The 14,078-nt window shown below is 39.5% G+C and overlaps 1 protein-coding gene and 1 non-coding gene across 12 annotated transcripts in view; one reads left to right on the forward strand and one right to left on the reverse strand.

Moving 5' to 3' along the window:
* The window catches only part of PCCA (propionyl-CoA carboxylase subunit alpha), a 360,250-nt gene that overhangs the window by 296,569 nt on the left and 49,603 nt on the right, over positions 1 to 14,078 (forward strand). The gene's annotated exons all lie outside the window — the stretch shown is intronic.
* Positions 9,489 to 9,595, reverse strand: LOC138383053 (U6 spliceosomal RNA). Its single transcript, XR_011233509.1, has one exon. It is a non-coding gene; the product is annotated as a U6 spliceosomal RNA (small nuclear RNA).

The raw sequence follows: 14,078 nt of genomic DNA on the forward strand, positions 1-14,078 counted from the left end.
AATATGACCCTTGATACACCAGCACAATTAGATTTCAAAGTAAGCATTTACGAAGTAACAGCGATTAATGACAACCATCGAAAACAATTTTGAACTCCATCAGTTTAACTCAGGAGGGTAAACTTAATATGATAATTCATCTAGTTGAATTGTATCAGCTTAGCAGGAAAGTATGTAAATATGTGACCCTTACCTAGCTTCTAAATGGATGCTGTGCTGATAGATTTATCAGTTCCATTAAAGAACTTTGGGGAACTTTGGAATTTCAGCAATTGTTCCCTTGGAGGCTAAAAACCCAACCTGATCTCATACTGGGACCATTCTGGTCTGCATATTTCCATAATTTGCCTTTGCTACTAATATGACAGCAAGACACAAATAACTGTTTCTAATAATATCAGATGGAGTTGTGCAGGACAGCATTTTAATGTAGTAAAAGACCTCCCCGTGGGGTTGTTATTGCTACTATAGAACAGCAGCTACACAGTTGCAACTGTAGTCTCTTAATTGATTCGTTTAATTAGCAAGAGCTGAAGCTTGGGCTGTATCTTGTTATCTGATATTGTAGGACCCAAAATTTGCATCATTCGTATTTATAGATATATAAGCATCATCAAAAAGTTCTGCTTCTTCTGAAAATTCACTTATGGATATTGAATTTTAATAGAGCAAACTCCCATTAGTTTGGAAGATGAAAATAACGAGTTTTGTTATCACTGTTTTTCTTTATCTGTACTCTTTTGAGAAGTAAATGATGTCATGCATTTTTGGTTGTGTATTATCTTCCAGAATTAAACTTCCAGAGAACTTCATCAGTTTTCTATACCTTATAAATCAATAAGTCCCTCAAGTTTCAAGTCTAACTTAAATTGATCTCTTATCTCTATCCCATCCCTTTGTCTGTATAGTGAGGTTTCAGGAATGACATGATGCCTTATTGGAATTTCTTACACACTGTGCTGTAACTTTCCACCTGTCCCAGCCTGCTTTGCAGCTACCCTAAGTCCTTCTGGCTTAGGCTTTCTGATCTTGCTCTTCCCTTGGCAGGTCATCTGGCTGAATTGCCCCTTGGGACTTGCCCACCTGACCCATGCTGCATTGGTCCCTTCTTTCCTTGGATGGGGAAAAGAGAGGGGGATGGGAAGTGTCTGCCATAGAATCCAGAGCCTTCATCAGACTTCCTGCACCCTCCCCCACCCCCAACTCCATCCCTGCTAGATCATGGTGTCCTTATTCCTGACCCCTTACCCATCCAACAATAGAAAGCAGGTCATGGCCACAGACTGAACATTTTCTAGAGGCTTGATGAAGTTTTCTGATGTTTAGATACATTTTACAGTGCTAAGAAAAAGGTAAATCTATAGCATTTCTTTCTGTATTTTCCCCTAAATATACAAAATTTTAGGCAAAATATGAGTAGAATAAGATTTTATTAAATGGGCTATGAACGCAATCTTAATCTTGAACATTGTTTTTGTGGTAATGTGTGTTCTGTGTACCGGTACATATTACCAAGCTAAGAATGAACTTTTGGAATATAACTAAGTTTAGTTTCTATTCTTTTGAAATTGGCATGCTCTATATAATATAAAAGTTTGATTATTAATATCCCAGTGTGATATGTTCTGAGCAAAAATTTAAAAGAAATCATTGACTGCCTGCTATACTATGTGCTAGGAAGTGGGCCAGGTGAATGTAACTTGGTCTCTACCCTCAGGTAGCACTCTGGCTGTGGGTGAAGACAGACAAACCGACACCATGATCCATGGTAGTAAGTGCTGAGATGGGTTATACATAGGCTAATGTAGTAGCAGAGAAAATTGTAGATACATTAGCTTTCCTTTTTTCTTTTACTGATACAAAACCTGTTATAAAAGTAAAGATCATAGGGTATAGCTCTCTGATTAAAAATCTGCATTTCATTTGTCAGATATACCTCAGTAAACATGGCAAAAAGGAGAATTTGCATTTCATATCTTGTTAGACTTTACATTTTGATAATAAGCATAAAGCATAGCATTTTATGGTAGTCACGGTAGTCATCTTACTTTGATTGACAATCTGGTATATGACAGACGTTGAATTCTGGCAATTCAAAGGCAACGATATCCCTGCCATCAGTGAGCCCATTGCCACCTAAGGATATATAAATGTAAACAACTGATTACAGTATACTGTGAGAAAAACGATAATAGCGATGTGATGAAGTAGAGATATTGTAGGATCTAAGCTAAAGAAAGTGGAGGACTCGAGCAGTTTTCCAGTGGACATCTATAGCTCATGCTGTGACTTTCAGGATGAATCGAGTTTGCAAACAGGGGAAGGCATTTCAGATAGAGGGAAACAGCATCTGCCAAGGCCTGGAGACAGCAGGTTCAGAAACTGCACTCTGTGCTGATGGTAGAGAAAGAGAAGGAAGTAAGATAAATGAAGGCACAGAGGCATGAAGGTGCCCCAGGTGTTTAAAGAAGAGCAGGTTGGCTAATGACAGGTGACAGGTAGGGTGATAAAGGTCTATTTGAGAGGTGAAATTAGAATGGCAGGGGCTAGATGGTGCAGGACTATGCCAAGGAGATTGGGCAGTATTCTCTAGACTTTTGAAGTTGATTAAAGGATTTGAAAGAGGAGTCACAATACCACTGGGGGTGGTTGGTTTTTTTTTTTTTTTTTTTTTTTTTCCCCCAGAAATGTGTGGTGGTAGGCAAATAAAGATGAGGGTACATTTGAGAACAGCTTCTTTAGGATCTAGTGTACAATTATTTAAATTGTATTTAAACTGTATTAAATATTAGGCAAAATTGAAGATGATTCTGAGGTTTCTAGAAGTGATAACTGATGCAATTAACTGAGGGAGAAAAAAGTAGGAAGAAGAGAATTAACACCAGAGAAAAGATGAAGTAGATAAGAAGTTGGGTTTTGACTATTTTAAGTTTGAAATGCCCGAGAGACATCTATGATTTAAGGGAAATTTCTGGTCTGGAGATCAGGAAAAAGATTAAGGGTGACCATGTAAGTTGGTGCTTCACCAGCAGTAAAGGTGGGATCTGAAGCTATGCAGATGAGGTTGCCCCAGGGGACGATGAAGAAGCAGAGGACAGGCCCAGATGGAACTCTGCAAATACCCACAGCTAAACGGGAGGCTCCTAGAGTCAGTTACAAAATTATGACATTATCTATTGTCCAAAACATTTATATATGTGGCTTTTGGAAGCCAATTTAGTGTAACCTCAATCATGATTTCACAGTATCCTACGGTGTCACTAATTATTTTGTAATATCTCAAAATCCTGTTGCCATCTGCCAAAGATCCTCAAAATATAATAAAATTCATTTTAACGAATAACTTAGTGCCTTACATTTGTATGATGCTTTGGGGTTTTAGAATATTTATACATATGTTATCTCACTTAATTCCATTCAATTTCTTAGATGAATAAACTATAGAGCACCTTACCCTTTAGTATGTTGTCAACTCGAAATATTTGGGATTATGAGTTACACCTTCACAGGAAATTTCCATGAACCAGGATGTTAGTGAATATTGGAGCAGGCAGGGGTGGGGAGAGGAATAATAAGTAAAGCTTGTCTTCTTGCAGTTGAATCTCAGATCTCCCATCTACCAACTTGGTGAACTTAAATAGATTAACTTCTCTGGTCCTCAATTTTCTCATCAGCAAAATAGGCATTATCTACTTTTACAGAGATGGCAAGTGTTGAATAAGAAAATGTTTGTAAAATGCCTGAAAATAGCAGGCACTTGGTATATAATAGCTCAATTTTTATTATAGCCGCTTGCTTCATTTTGCCTAGTATTTTTTCCACCTTTTTCTTGCTTGCTTGGAGACATGTTATCATCTGAAATTGTGATCTCCGTTGAGTCTACAATTTGGTGCTTAGGCCACAGAAAAGTTCAGAAGGAAAAATCTTTGTCTTATATTTGAAAAGCCAAATTTTTGTTCATCCTGTGCTTATGACCTCTTAACACAATTAATGTATTATTTGTCATTAAATGCTAAATACAAAGCACATATTTAAATGTGTACCTTGTGGCAGCAGGATGCTAAGGACATCTATTTCCTTGAAGAATAATGAAGATCACCAATAACAAACCTTAGCCAGGGAAGAATTTGGTGCCTTGTGTTTAAACATTGCTACTTAAAATATATTCATGTGGAAAGGCAAAATACTTCTGATATGGAACATTTTATGACAGTGCTTGTGAGATTTTTTTTCTTATTCCAGCCTCATTTTAAAAGGGTATTATTTTAGGTAGGCCATTTCCGGCCACTGTGGTATATTACTACATATTGTTGATCTTTCATACCTAAGAATTATTTGATTGTTGCTCTTTAACTTAAGTGAGAATGAAATGGAAATGGCTGCTCTTTTCTTATAAAAGCAAAGCCTAAGTCAATGGTTCTCAAACTTTATCATGCATAAGAATCACCTGGAAAACTTGCAGAAAATACAAATACCCAGAGAAACTGTCCCCCAAGGTCTGATGGGAGGCCTAGGAGTCTGCATTTGTAGAAATTAGCTTAAAATATACCAGGACTAGGATATGGAATATATTTTGAAAATTAACGTAGAATTGCTATCCAGTTTAGGAAATTGGTACCAAAAACACATTATATTACTTGTATCATAAGCCAAGCATAGAAACAATGTTCTGAATGTTTCTTATAATAAGAAGATAGGACAAATATTTGATTATTTTAACTAATGTAATTAATGTGTACTTTCATAATACATAATTTTTTAAAATCAAAGAACAACATGGTAGGACCTAAAATATAATTAGACCCATAGTGTCATCAACTGTATTTATTAAGTTTATTTATCTTCTACACAATTCTTTAGATTTGGTCCAAGTTATTTGAAGTCTTATACCCATAGACAGTGGTAATTTTTATTTTTGGCCTATAGCAGGGTTTTCAGTTTTAGCAGTACTATTAATATTAACATTTTGGACCAAATCATTTTTCGTTGTAGGGGACAGCCCTGTGCATAATAGGATGTTTAGCAGCATCCTTGGCATCCACCAAATGGATGGACATGCCAGAGCATGTCTCCAGATATAACAACCAAAATTGTCTCCAGACATTGCCAAGGATTCAGCTGGGGGGCAGTGGGGGTCGGGGGAGGTATGGCAGCAACATTGTTCCCAGTTGAGAACTGCTGGCCTAGGGTATATTTAATAGTTGGAGTCTTAGAGTTTCTTTTCCATTTTACTCATAAGTGTAATGTTTTCTACAACTGTGGTCCCCAACCCCCAGGACTGTGGCCTCCAACCCCCAGGACTGTGGCCCCATACCAGTCTGTGGCCTGTTAGGAACCCCAGGCCGTGCATCACCACCTAAACTCTGTGCAAACATACACACACACACACACACACCCCTCCCTCCCACCCCTGGAAAACTTGTCTTCCGTGAAACTTAGGAACTGGCCACACAATAGGGGGTGAGCAGCAGTCTTCATCTGTCCATGGCAGACCTGGTTTATGATCTAATATGAGGAAGATTAGTTAAAATAATTAACATTAGTTAAAATAATCAAATATTTGTCGTATCTTCTTCTTATAAAAAACATTTAGGACATTGTTCCTATGCTTGGCTTATAACACAAGTAATATAATGTTTTTGGTACCAATTTCCTAAACTGGATAGCAATTCTACATTAATTTCCAAAATATATTCCATATCCTAGTCCTGGTGTGTTTTATCCTCTGTATTTACAGCTGCTACAGCTGCTCCCTATTGCCACCCTAGCTCCGCCTCCACCCCCACCCCCACCCCTGTGGAAAAATTGTCTCCCATGAAACCAGTCCCTGGTGCCACAAAGATAGAACAAATGTGAAACTTAGCGGCCTGACGCTTACAAAGTATCACGTATGTCATCATCCACTTGAACAACTTCTACAAAGAAAATGTCAAACTTTACCTGGCCTGGTGTTTGATTTGCTTGAGGAATGTGTTTAGCTATTAGCTATTTGGAAGTGTGTAAAGGATACTTTTTCTTAGTCTTCCTCATATTGGATCATAAAGCAGGTCTGCCATGGACAGCCATCATGGAATTTAGGGGAAATTCTAGTGTGTGTAATTGCATTGTGTTAATGTGGATCCCTTCTACCATTTGAATAGAAGTGCTGTTACTGTTCACCAGAGACACTCATACTTGGGTAAACAGTGAGAGTGTATGGTTATATACCTTCTTCTAAAAGCTGTTGCTTTTCATTTGGCCTCAGTTTTGTAAAAGGCCTGTATCTTCCCAGTGAGATGTATTAAATAGTTTATGTTATAAACATCACCTCATAATGGCATCTGTGAAGAAGTGCTTTTCTGTTCTTTTGGAGCTACCATTTAATTGCTTGGCTATTTAATATGTTGGGGCATCCCCCTTTGTGTGAAGAAGTATACGGCAGGATGTGTGACAAGGCTTGTGAGAAGTCATACAGTAGTAGGTATCTCCAGAATGTGTTCCTGAGAGCTAGCTTTCCCAAGCCAGCATATGTTTTGTGTGGTGTAAATTCTCAAGATTGTGGGAGGAACAGCTAAGGAAATTCCTAAGGTATCAGTGTTAATCACCTAAGGTAATTACCAAGCATGGGGCGGGGTACGACACAATGACATGCGAAGTGCCCTTGTTTGAAACAGAATCCCTACCTAATTTCGGGGTTAGGGAAATAATTAGTGTATAAGTTCTAACAATTACCCTTATAGTTCACCACAAACAAGAGATCATACCACCCCTTTCCTTTCTCAGCCGCCCAATAAATCAACTCTTAAAATAGGGGGGTGGCCTGGGGGACGATTGTTGAGTGCCTGTAGTGTGCCGAAACTGTATGTTTGCCGTCTGGTTGAATTCTTACTATTGAGGTCACCAGGAGAACCCCCAGGTTACAGATGAGGTAACAGCTCCATTGTAAACTGACAGTAAGTGATTTGCTCAGGGTTTTCATACAGTATGGGCAGCTGTAGGACCAAACCCAGACCCAGTGACAAACCATGGCTCCCTTCACATAAGCATCTGGGGGGTGGGGAGTTAGGTCTTTCAGTGGCCTTTTGTCCTCCCTTCTTTTCCCCGACTGACAGGTGGAGTGCATCTTGAGTGGGATGAAACCAGCACTTCTGTGTCTGAGCTTAGAGACCAGCTGCTTAGTGGGCCACAAAACTGAGGTCCAGCTTCCTCTGCTTCCCAAGTCAGTTCCTCTTGTACTGGGGGGCTGACAGGGGTCTTTTTTGCAAAAGGTAACAATATGTACCCAAGTCATTGTCCTAGATATTAAAATTAAAATTGCAGTTTGATATATTTGATTTGAAGCCTTTCTTCTCCATTACAATATAAGAAAACCTTAGCTGGCATTTAAGGTGATTGGGGTGTGACACACATCCTTAAGTGTATGCTGAGCAATTAACTGTTCTTATTTGAGTATTTCACCCATCTCTTCCTGCCCTCTCCTAGTTTATTCTACCAAACTTTGAGCCTTCTTGAAGGATTTTAGGAATAACACAGGAAATTTTTGAAACATAAGTGGCTTGCAGTACGAGATCTGTCCAGGAAGTATCCAGCCATTGTTAATATAACGAGAACGGTTTGTGTGACATCGATATAACCTGGCAGCCCAGGAGAGCAGACTAGGATGCACATGCATGAACAATGGCGACGTCACTGTACTCAGTGGGGTGTTAGACGCTGTTCAGTGAGCACGTGTGCTGTGTGGCCATTGCATTCAAAATGACTGAGCGAGCAGAGCAATGATTTTGCATTAAATTTTGTGTTAAGCTTGAATGTTCCTTTGCAAAAACTACTCGGATGATTCAGAAGGCTTTAGGGGATAATGCAAGGAGTACAGTGCAAATATTGATAAAAGTGTGGCACAAACGCTTCACAGATGGTCAAGAGTCTATTGAAAGTAATCCATGTTCTGGAAGGCCTGCAACAAGCGGAACACCTGAGAATGTTGAACAGTGTACGGGTGAGGTTAAGAGATGCTGGGAGAACTATGTGAGGTCCTAAGGTGCCTACTTTGAAGAGGATAGAGGCATCATTGTCCTATGCATAATGTATCTTGTATCTTCTTCCATAAATGTCTCTGTTTTTCATATTATATGGCTGGATACTTTCCAGGCAGACCTTGTATGTTGCAGTATTACACATCTAGGCCAGTGGTTCTCAAGCAGGGGAGGTTTTGCTCCCCAGGGGACATTTGGCAATGTCTGGAGACATTTTGATTGTTACAAGTGGTGGGCTACTTCTGGGATCTAGTGAGTAGAGGGCAGGGATGCTGCTGAACATCCTATAATAGGATAGCCTGCACGGAAGAATCAGCCAACATAAAATGTCAACAGTGCCAAGGCCGAGACTCCGTGGTCTAGATAATAATTATGTAAGGGCATATAAATATCTGTGACCATTTCCCCAGCCCTTCATGAAGCTACATAAGACTGAAAACTTACTCTTACTTGTCCCTGGATCAATAGTCCACAGCCTTAATTTGTAAATTGAAAGAACTACAGGCATCTTGATCAGTTTAAATAACCAGCCCCTGTGAATATATATATCACATATATTGTTTTACTATTTTTTCCTAATATTGATGACTATGTGTGTGCCTTTATGTCTGCACAGAATTATGAGTAACATATCATTCCTATAAATGAGGTTTATCTCTTTACCATGATCTGAAGTGATGATCCAAAGGTATACACTGGAAGTATTGTGAGTTTGGTTCCAGACCACTGCAATAAAGCAATATTGAAATAAAGGGAATCACATGAGTTTTGGTTTCCCAGTGCATATAAAAGTTATGTTCACATTATAGTGTAGTCTATTAAGTGTGTAATTAAAAAATACTTCATTGCTAAAAGATGCTAATGATCATCTAAGTATTCAGTGAGTCATAATCTTTTCCTGGTGAAATGTTGCTGAAGGTTTCTTAAAATAAGACAATGAGGTTTGTCACGTCAATTAACTCTTCCTTTCATGAAAGATTTCCCTGTAGCATGCGATGTCATTGGACAGCATTTTACCCACAATAGAACTTCTTTCAAAATCGGAGTGAGTACTTTCAAACCCTGCCACTACTTTATCAACTAAGTTGATGTAATATTCTAAATCCTTTGTTGCCATTTCAACAATGTTCATACCATCTTCACTAGGAGTAGATTTCATCTTAACAAACCACTTTCTTTGCTCATCCGTAAGAAACAATTTCTTATCTGTTCAAGTTTTATCATGAGATTGCAGCAATTCAGTCACATCTTTAGGCTCCACTTCTTTTTTTTTTTTTTTTTGAGATAGAGTCTCACTCTGTTGCCCAGGCTAGAGTGAGTGCTGTGGCGTCAGCCTAGCTCACAGCAACCTCAAACTCCTGAGCTCAAGCGATCCTCCTGTCTCAGCCTCCCGAGTAGCTGGGACTACAGGCATGCACCACCATGCCTGGCTAATTTTTTTCTATATATATATTTTAGCTGTCCATATAATTTCTTAAAAATATGGAACGCTTCACGAATTTGCGTGTCATCCTTGCGCAGGGGCCATGCTAATCTTCTCTGTATCGTTCCAATTTTAGTATATGTGCTGCCGAAGCGAGCACTAGGCTCCACTTCTAATTTTAGTTCTTTTCTTTTTTTTTTTTTTTTTTTGAGACAGAGTCTCACTCTGTTGCCCAGGCTAGAGTGAGTGCCGTGGCGTCAGCCTAGTTCACAGCAACCTCAAACTCCCGAGCTCAAGCGATCCTCCTGTCTCAGCCTCCCGAGTAGCTGGGACTACAGGCATGCGCCACCATGCCCGGCTAATTTTTTCTATATATATTTTTAGCTGTCCATATAATTTCTTTCTATTTTTAGTAGAGGTGGGGTCTCGCTCTTGCTCAGGCTGGTCTCGAACTCCTGAGCTCAAACGATCCGCCCACCTCGGCCTCCCAGAGTGCTAGGATTACAGGCGTGAGCCACCGCGCCCGGCCCTAATTTTAGTTCTTTTGCTGTTTCCATTACATCTGTATTGACTTCCTCCACTGATGTCTTGAACCGCTTAAAGTCCATCCATGAGGGTTGGAATCCAGTTCTTCCAAGTTTTTGTTCATGTTGATATTTTGACCTCCTTCCATAAAGCACAAATGTTCTTAATGGCATCTGGGAGAGTGAATCCTTCCCAGAAGGTTTTCAATTTACTTTGCCCAGATCCATCAGAGGAATCGCTCTCTATAGCCTTATGAAATGTTTCTGACACAGTAGGACTTGAAAGTCAAAATGACCCCTTGATCCATGGACTGCAAAATGGGTGCTGTGTTAGCAGGCATGAAAACAACATTCATCTCCTGTACATCTCCATCAGAGCTCTTGGGTGACCAGGTACATTGTCAATGAATGGTAATATTTTGAAAGGAATCTTTTTTTTCTGAACAATAGATCTCAACAGTGGGCTTAAAATAATTCAATAAAAATACTATAAACAGATGTGCTGTCATCCAGGCTTTGTTGTTTCATTTCTAGAGCACAGGCAGGGTAGATTTAGTGTAATTCTTCAGGGCCCCACCATTGATTGATGGTAAGTGAACAATGCCTTCAACTTAAGTCCCTGGCTGCATTACACCTAGCAAGAGAGTCAGCCTGTCCTAGGAAGCTTTGAAACCAGGCTTTGACTTTTCCTCTCTAGCTATAAAAGTCCTAGATGACATCTTCTTCCAACAGAAGGTTGTTTCTTCTACATTGAAAATCTGTTGTTTAGTGTGGCCCTCTTCATTAGTGATCTCAACTAGATCTTCTGGATAACTTGCAGCTTCTCCATCAGCACTTGCTGCTTCGCCTTGTACTTACGTTATGGAGATGGCTTCTTTCCTTGTCTCATGAGCCAGCCTCCGCTAGCTTCAAACTTTTCTTCAGCTGCTTCCTTACCTCTCTTAGCCTTCATAGAATTGAAGAGTTAGGGCCTTGCTCTGCATTAGGCTTTGGCTTAAGGGAATGTTGTCTTCTGTCCAGACCACTCAAACTTTTTCATATCAGCAATAAGGCTGCTTGACTTTCTTATCATTCCCATGTTCACTGGAGTAAGACTTTTAATTTTCTTCAAGAACTTTTCCTTTGCATTCACAACTTGCCTAACTCTTCAGCACAAGAAGCCAAGCTTTCAGCCTATCCCAACTTGACGTGCCTTCCCTAGTAAGTTTAATCATTCCTAGCTTTTGATATAAAGTAAGAGTCACATGACTCTTCACTTGAGCACTAAGAGGCCATTGTGGAGTTATTAATTGGCTTAATTTCAGTATTTTTGTGTCTCAGGGAGAGAGATGAGGGAATAGCCAGCCAGCGGAGTAGCCAGAACATACATAACATTTATGTTAACATAACATCGAGTTCACCTTCTTATATGGGTGCAGTTCATGGTGCCCCAAAATAATTTCAATAGTAACATCAAAGATCACTGATCACAGATCACCATAAGAGATGATGAAAATAGTTTTCATAATAATGTAAAAGTTTGAAGTATTGCAAGAATTACCAAAATGTGACACCAGGACATTGAAGTAAGCACATACTATTGGAAAAATGGTGCCTGCCACAAACCTTTAATTTGTAAAGAGCACATTATCTGCAAATTGCAATAAAGTGAAGCACAATAAAGCAAAGCACAGTAGAATGAAGTGTGCCTGTATTTTTTATATTCTTGAGTATATCTAAATTTCTTTTCAAAGACAAATCTTTTACAGTTTAAGCTTGCCCATCAGTAGAGTTTTCTTGTTGTATCTTCGGTTAATGCCACAGAAAGATTGATTGGATATTGTATCAATTTATCAACTTGTTGAAGATAAAACTAAGCAAATACATGCTGTGTGTGTTCCATGTGCAGGCACAGCTCAGATGAGCTTTCCAGAAAGCCTGGGTCTTCCAAATGGCAACTCTTGTAGCTTGAAGCCTGGGTTGTAGGAGGTGAGTGTGGGGCCTAGGCAGGAGCTCTGTGGACCTTTTAGCTCAGTGACTCCGGCTGTCTAGTCTGCAGTCTGGCTCTCAGTGGTTGTGCAGCTCTGGTGTTGACTTTGCAGGGTGTTCAGGAATGTACCAGCGAATTTTAACTTATGGAGGTGACTGAGTCCCCACAGGGAGAGGTTATAACACCCTTGAAAGAAGAATTTGCTACTTACATTTCCAAGAGAAGGAGGCATGCCATGCCATGAAGGGCCACAGGGAGAGACCCAGTGTGGGTCAGGGGACAGAAAGGAATGAGGAGAGATCGTGGGCAGGATCCTTTATTAGGACCTTCTTGGGAAAGGCAGGGCAGGATTGGCTGGTTTGAATAATGTTGATGGGTTTGGGGATGGTCTTTAATTGCCTAACTGGCTCTGGGGTGATTTAGGGCAGGAGAAATGTTGACTTGGTGTATGAGAGTTAGATAAAAGGGGTGGTTGTCTTGCTCCCAAGTTCTTTACTATCTTTAGAAATTAGCTAGCCCTGGGAGGGGCAGGCTTTCTGGATCTGTAAGTCCCACCAAGATGTTAAAACATAAAAAGATACAGAAAAATTTTTAAAAACATGATCAATAAGCAGAGAACCTAGAAGTAACTAGAACCAAGGAAACTGGTCTGTAGTAACTAAACTCACAAAGTCTGCTTTAAATCAGAATATGCATTTATTAGCTGGAGATGAGGAATGTTTCTTCCAGTGATCAGATCTTTAAGTCTGCACTCCAGAACATTGACTGAATTATCCTGCCCTGCAGAATAATTAGAAAGCTCATTAGCAAAATTTCAGACTAGTCTGATTTACGTGGTAATCAGAGCGAAGGGTGACTTAGTGTACCTATGCCATGCAGAAACCTGGTGAATCACGTCTTACCAGAACACCTTTCAGTGGCCACCTCCATGCCTCTCCTTTTCTGCGCCTTAGCACTGCTGTTCATCATCTTCTGCAGAAGCCCATGCAATCGTTTAGGCTTCAGCTGCCTAAACAATAGCCACAGACCTAAACTGTATAGGACTATAGCTCTTCTTCCCTTAGGCTGACACTCAGGCTACTTTGATCGGAATTTTGAGCATCCCCAAACTTTGGTCATGCACTTTCACAGATGGTGAATTACAGCACTTCTATGTGGAGTTTTACCAGTGTAGCTCTCAGAAGTTCCTAAGAACTCTCCATTTCTTAGGTTATACACTCTGTAGTGTATATACCCAGGCAGAAAAAATATTTCATGAAAAGAGCCCTGAAAGATCTCATTTCTAGACCCAGGAATGCTTTAAACTGGTGGTCTGACCTTCCTAAACCTTAGTTTTCTTTGTTGTAAAATGAAAGGTTGGGGTCGGTGACCTCTAGAGTCTCTCCCACCCCCATCCTGCTCTGAGAATGATTGCATTTGGCACAATGTGCAGTGTGCTTCGCAATAGTAGCAAACATCACACATGCAACTTATTATCATCATTGTCTATCTTGTGATTTCCCTGAGTTTTTCAGTCTCATTAAAGGAGACAACTCTGGCTTATCACACAATGACATTGTGTCTTGTAACTTAATTTCTGGGGACAACACATTGTGCTGCTACAGGCTTGGTGCTAATAATCAAGATTATATGTTCTGCTTACTGTGACTTTTTTGTGGTTTCTGGGGAAAAAATGCAGATGCTTTTCAATTATTCTAAGGGAATTTTGATTAACCCCCTGGGTAGAGTTCTCTGTACCACCTGCCATGGAGAAGCAAGTTTTATTGAACAGAAGGTATAGAATTGAATTGCTCATATTTGTTTTCTTCCTGATGCCTATAGCATTATTTCAAGCTAAAACATTTTAATAAATATTTAATAAATATCTGTCTAAAATAGGTCAAAACTGTTATAAACTAAGCCTCTTTTCTTCAATTTTAAATGCAAATGAGTTAATTTGACTTTTCAGTGGAATTTCCAAGTTGAAGATTCAGGTTTTTTCTTTATGTACAAAGTAGTTATTTTTGACTGGTACAGTCAATGTCCTGCTTATTACATATTCTGATTATTAGCCCTTGGAAGCAAATTTCATGAATTTATTGCAACATTGTTTTTGTTGTCATTGTTGTAGATAATTTTGCATGTTTACTATGTTTGTTTTTACCTTTTGC

Source organism: Eulemur rufifrons, chromosome 4 (assembly GCF_041146395.1).
Source record: "Eulemur rufifrons isolate Redbay chromosome 4, OSU_ERuf_1, whole genome shotgun sequence".
Taxonomy (NCBI): domain Eukaryota; kingdom Metazoa; phylum Chordata; class Mammalia; order Primates; family Lemuridae; genus Eulemur; species Eulemur rufifrons.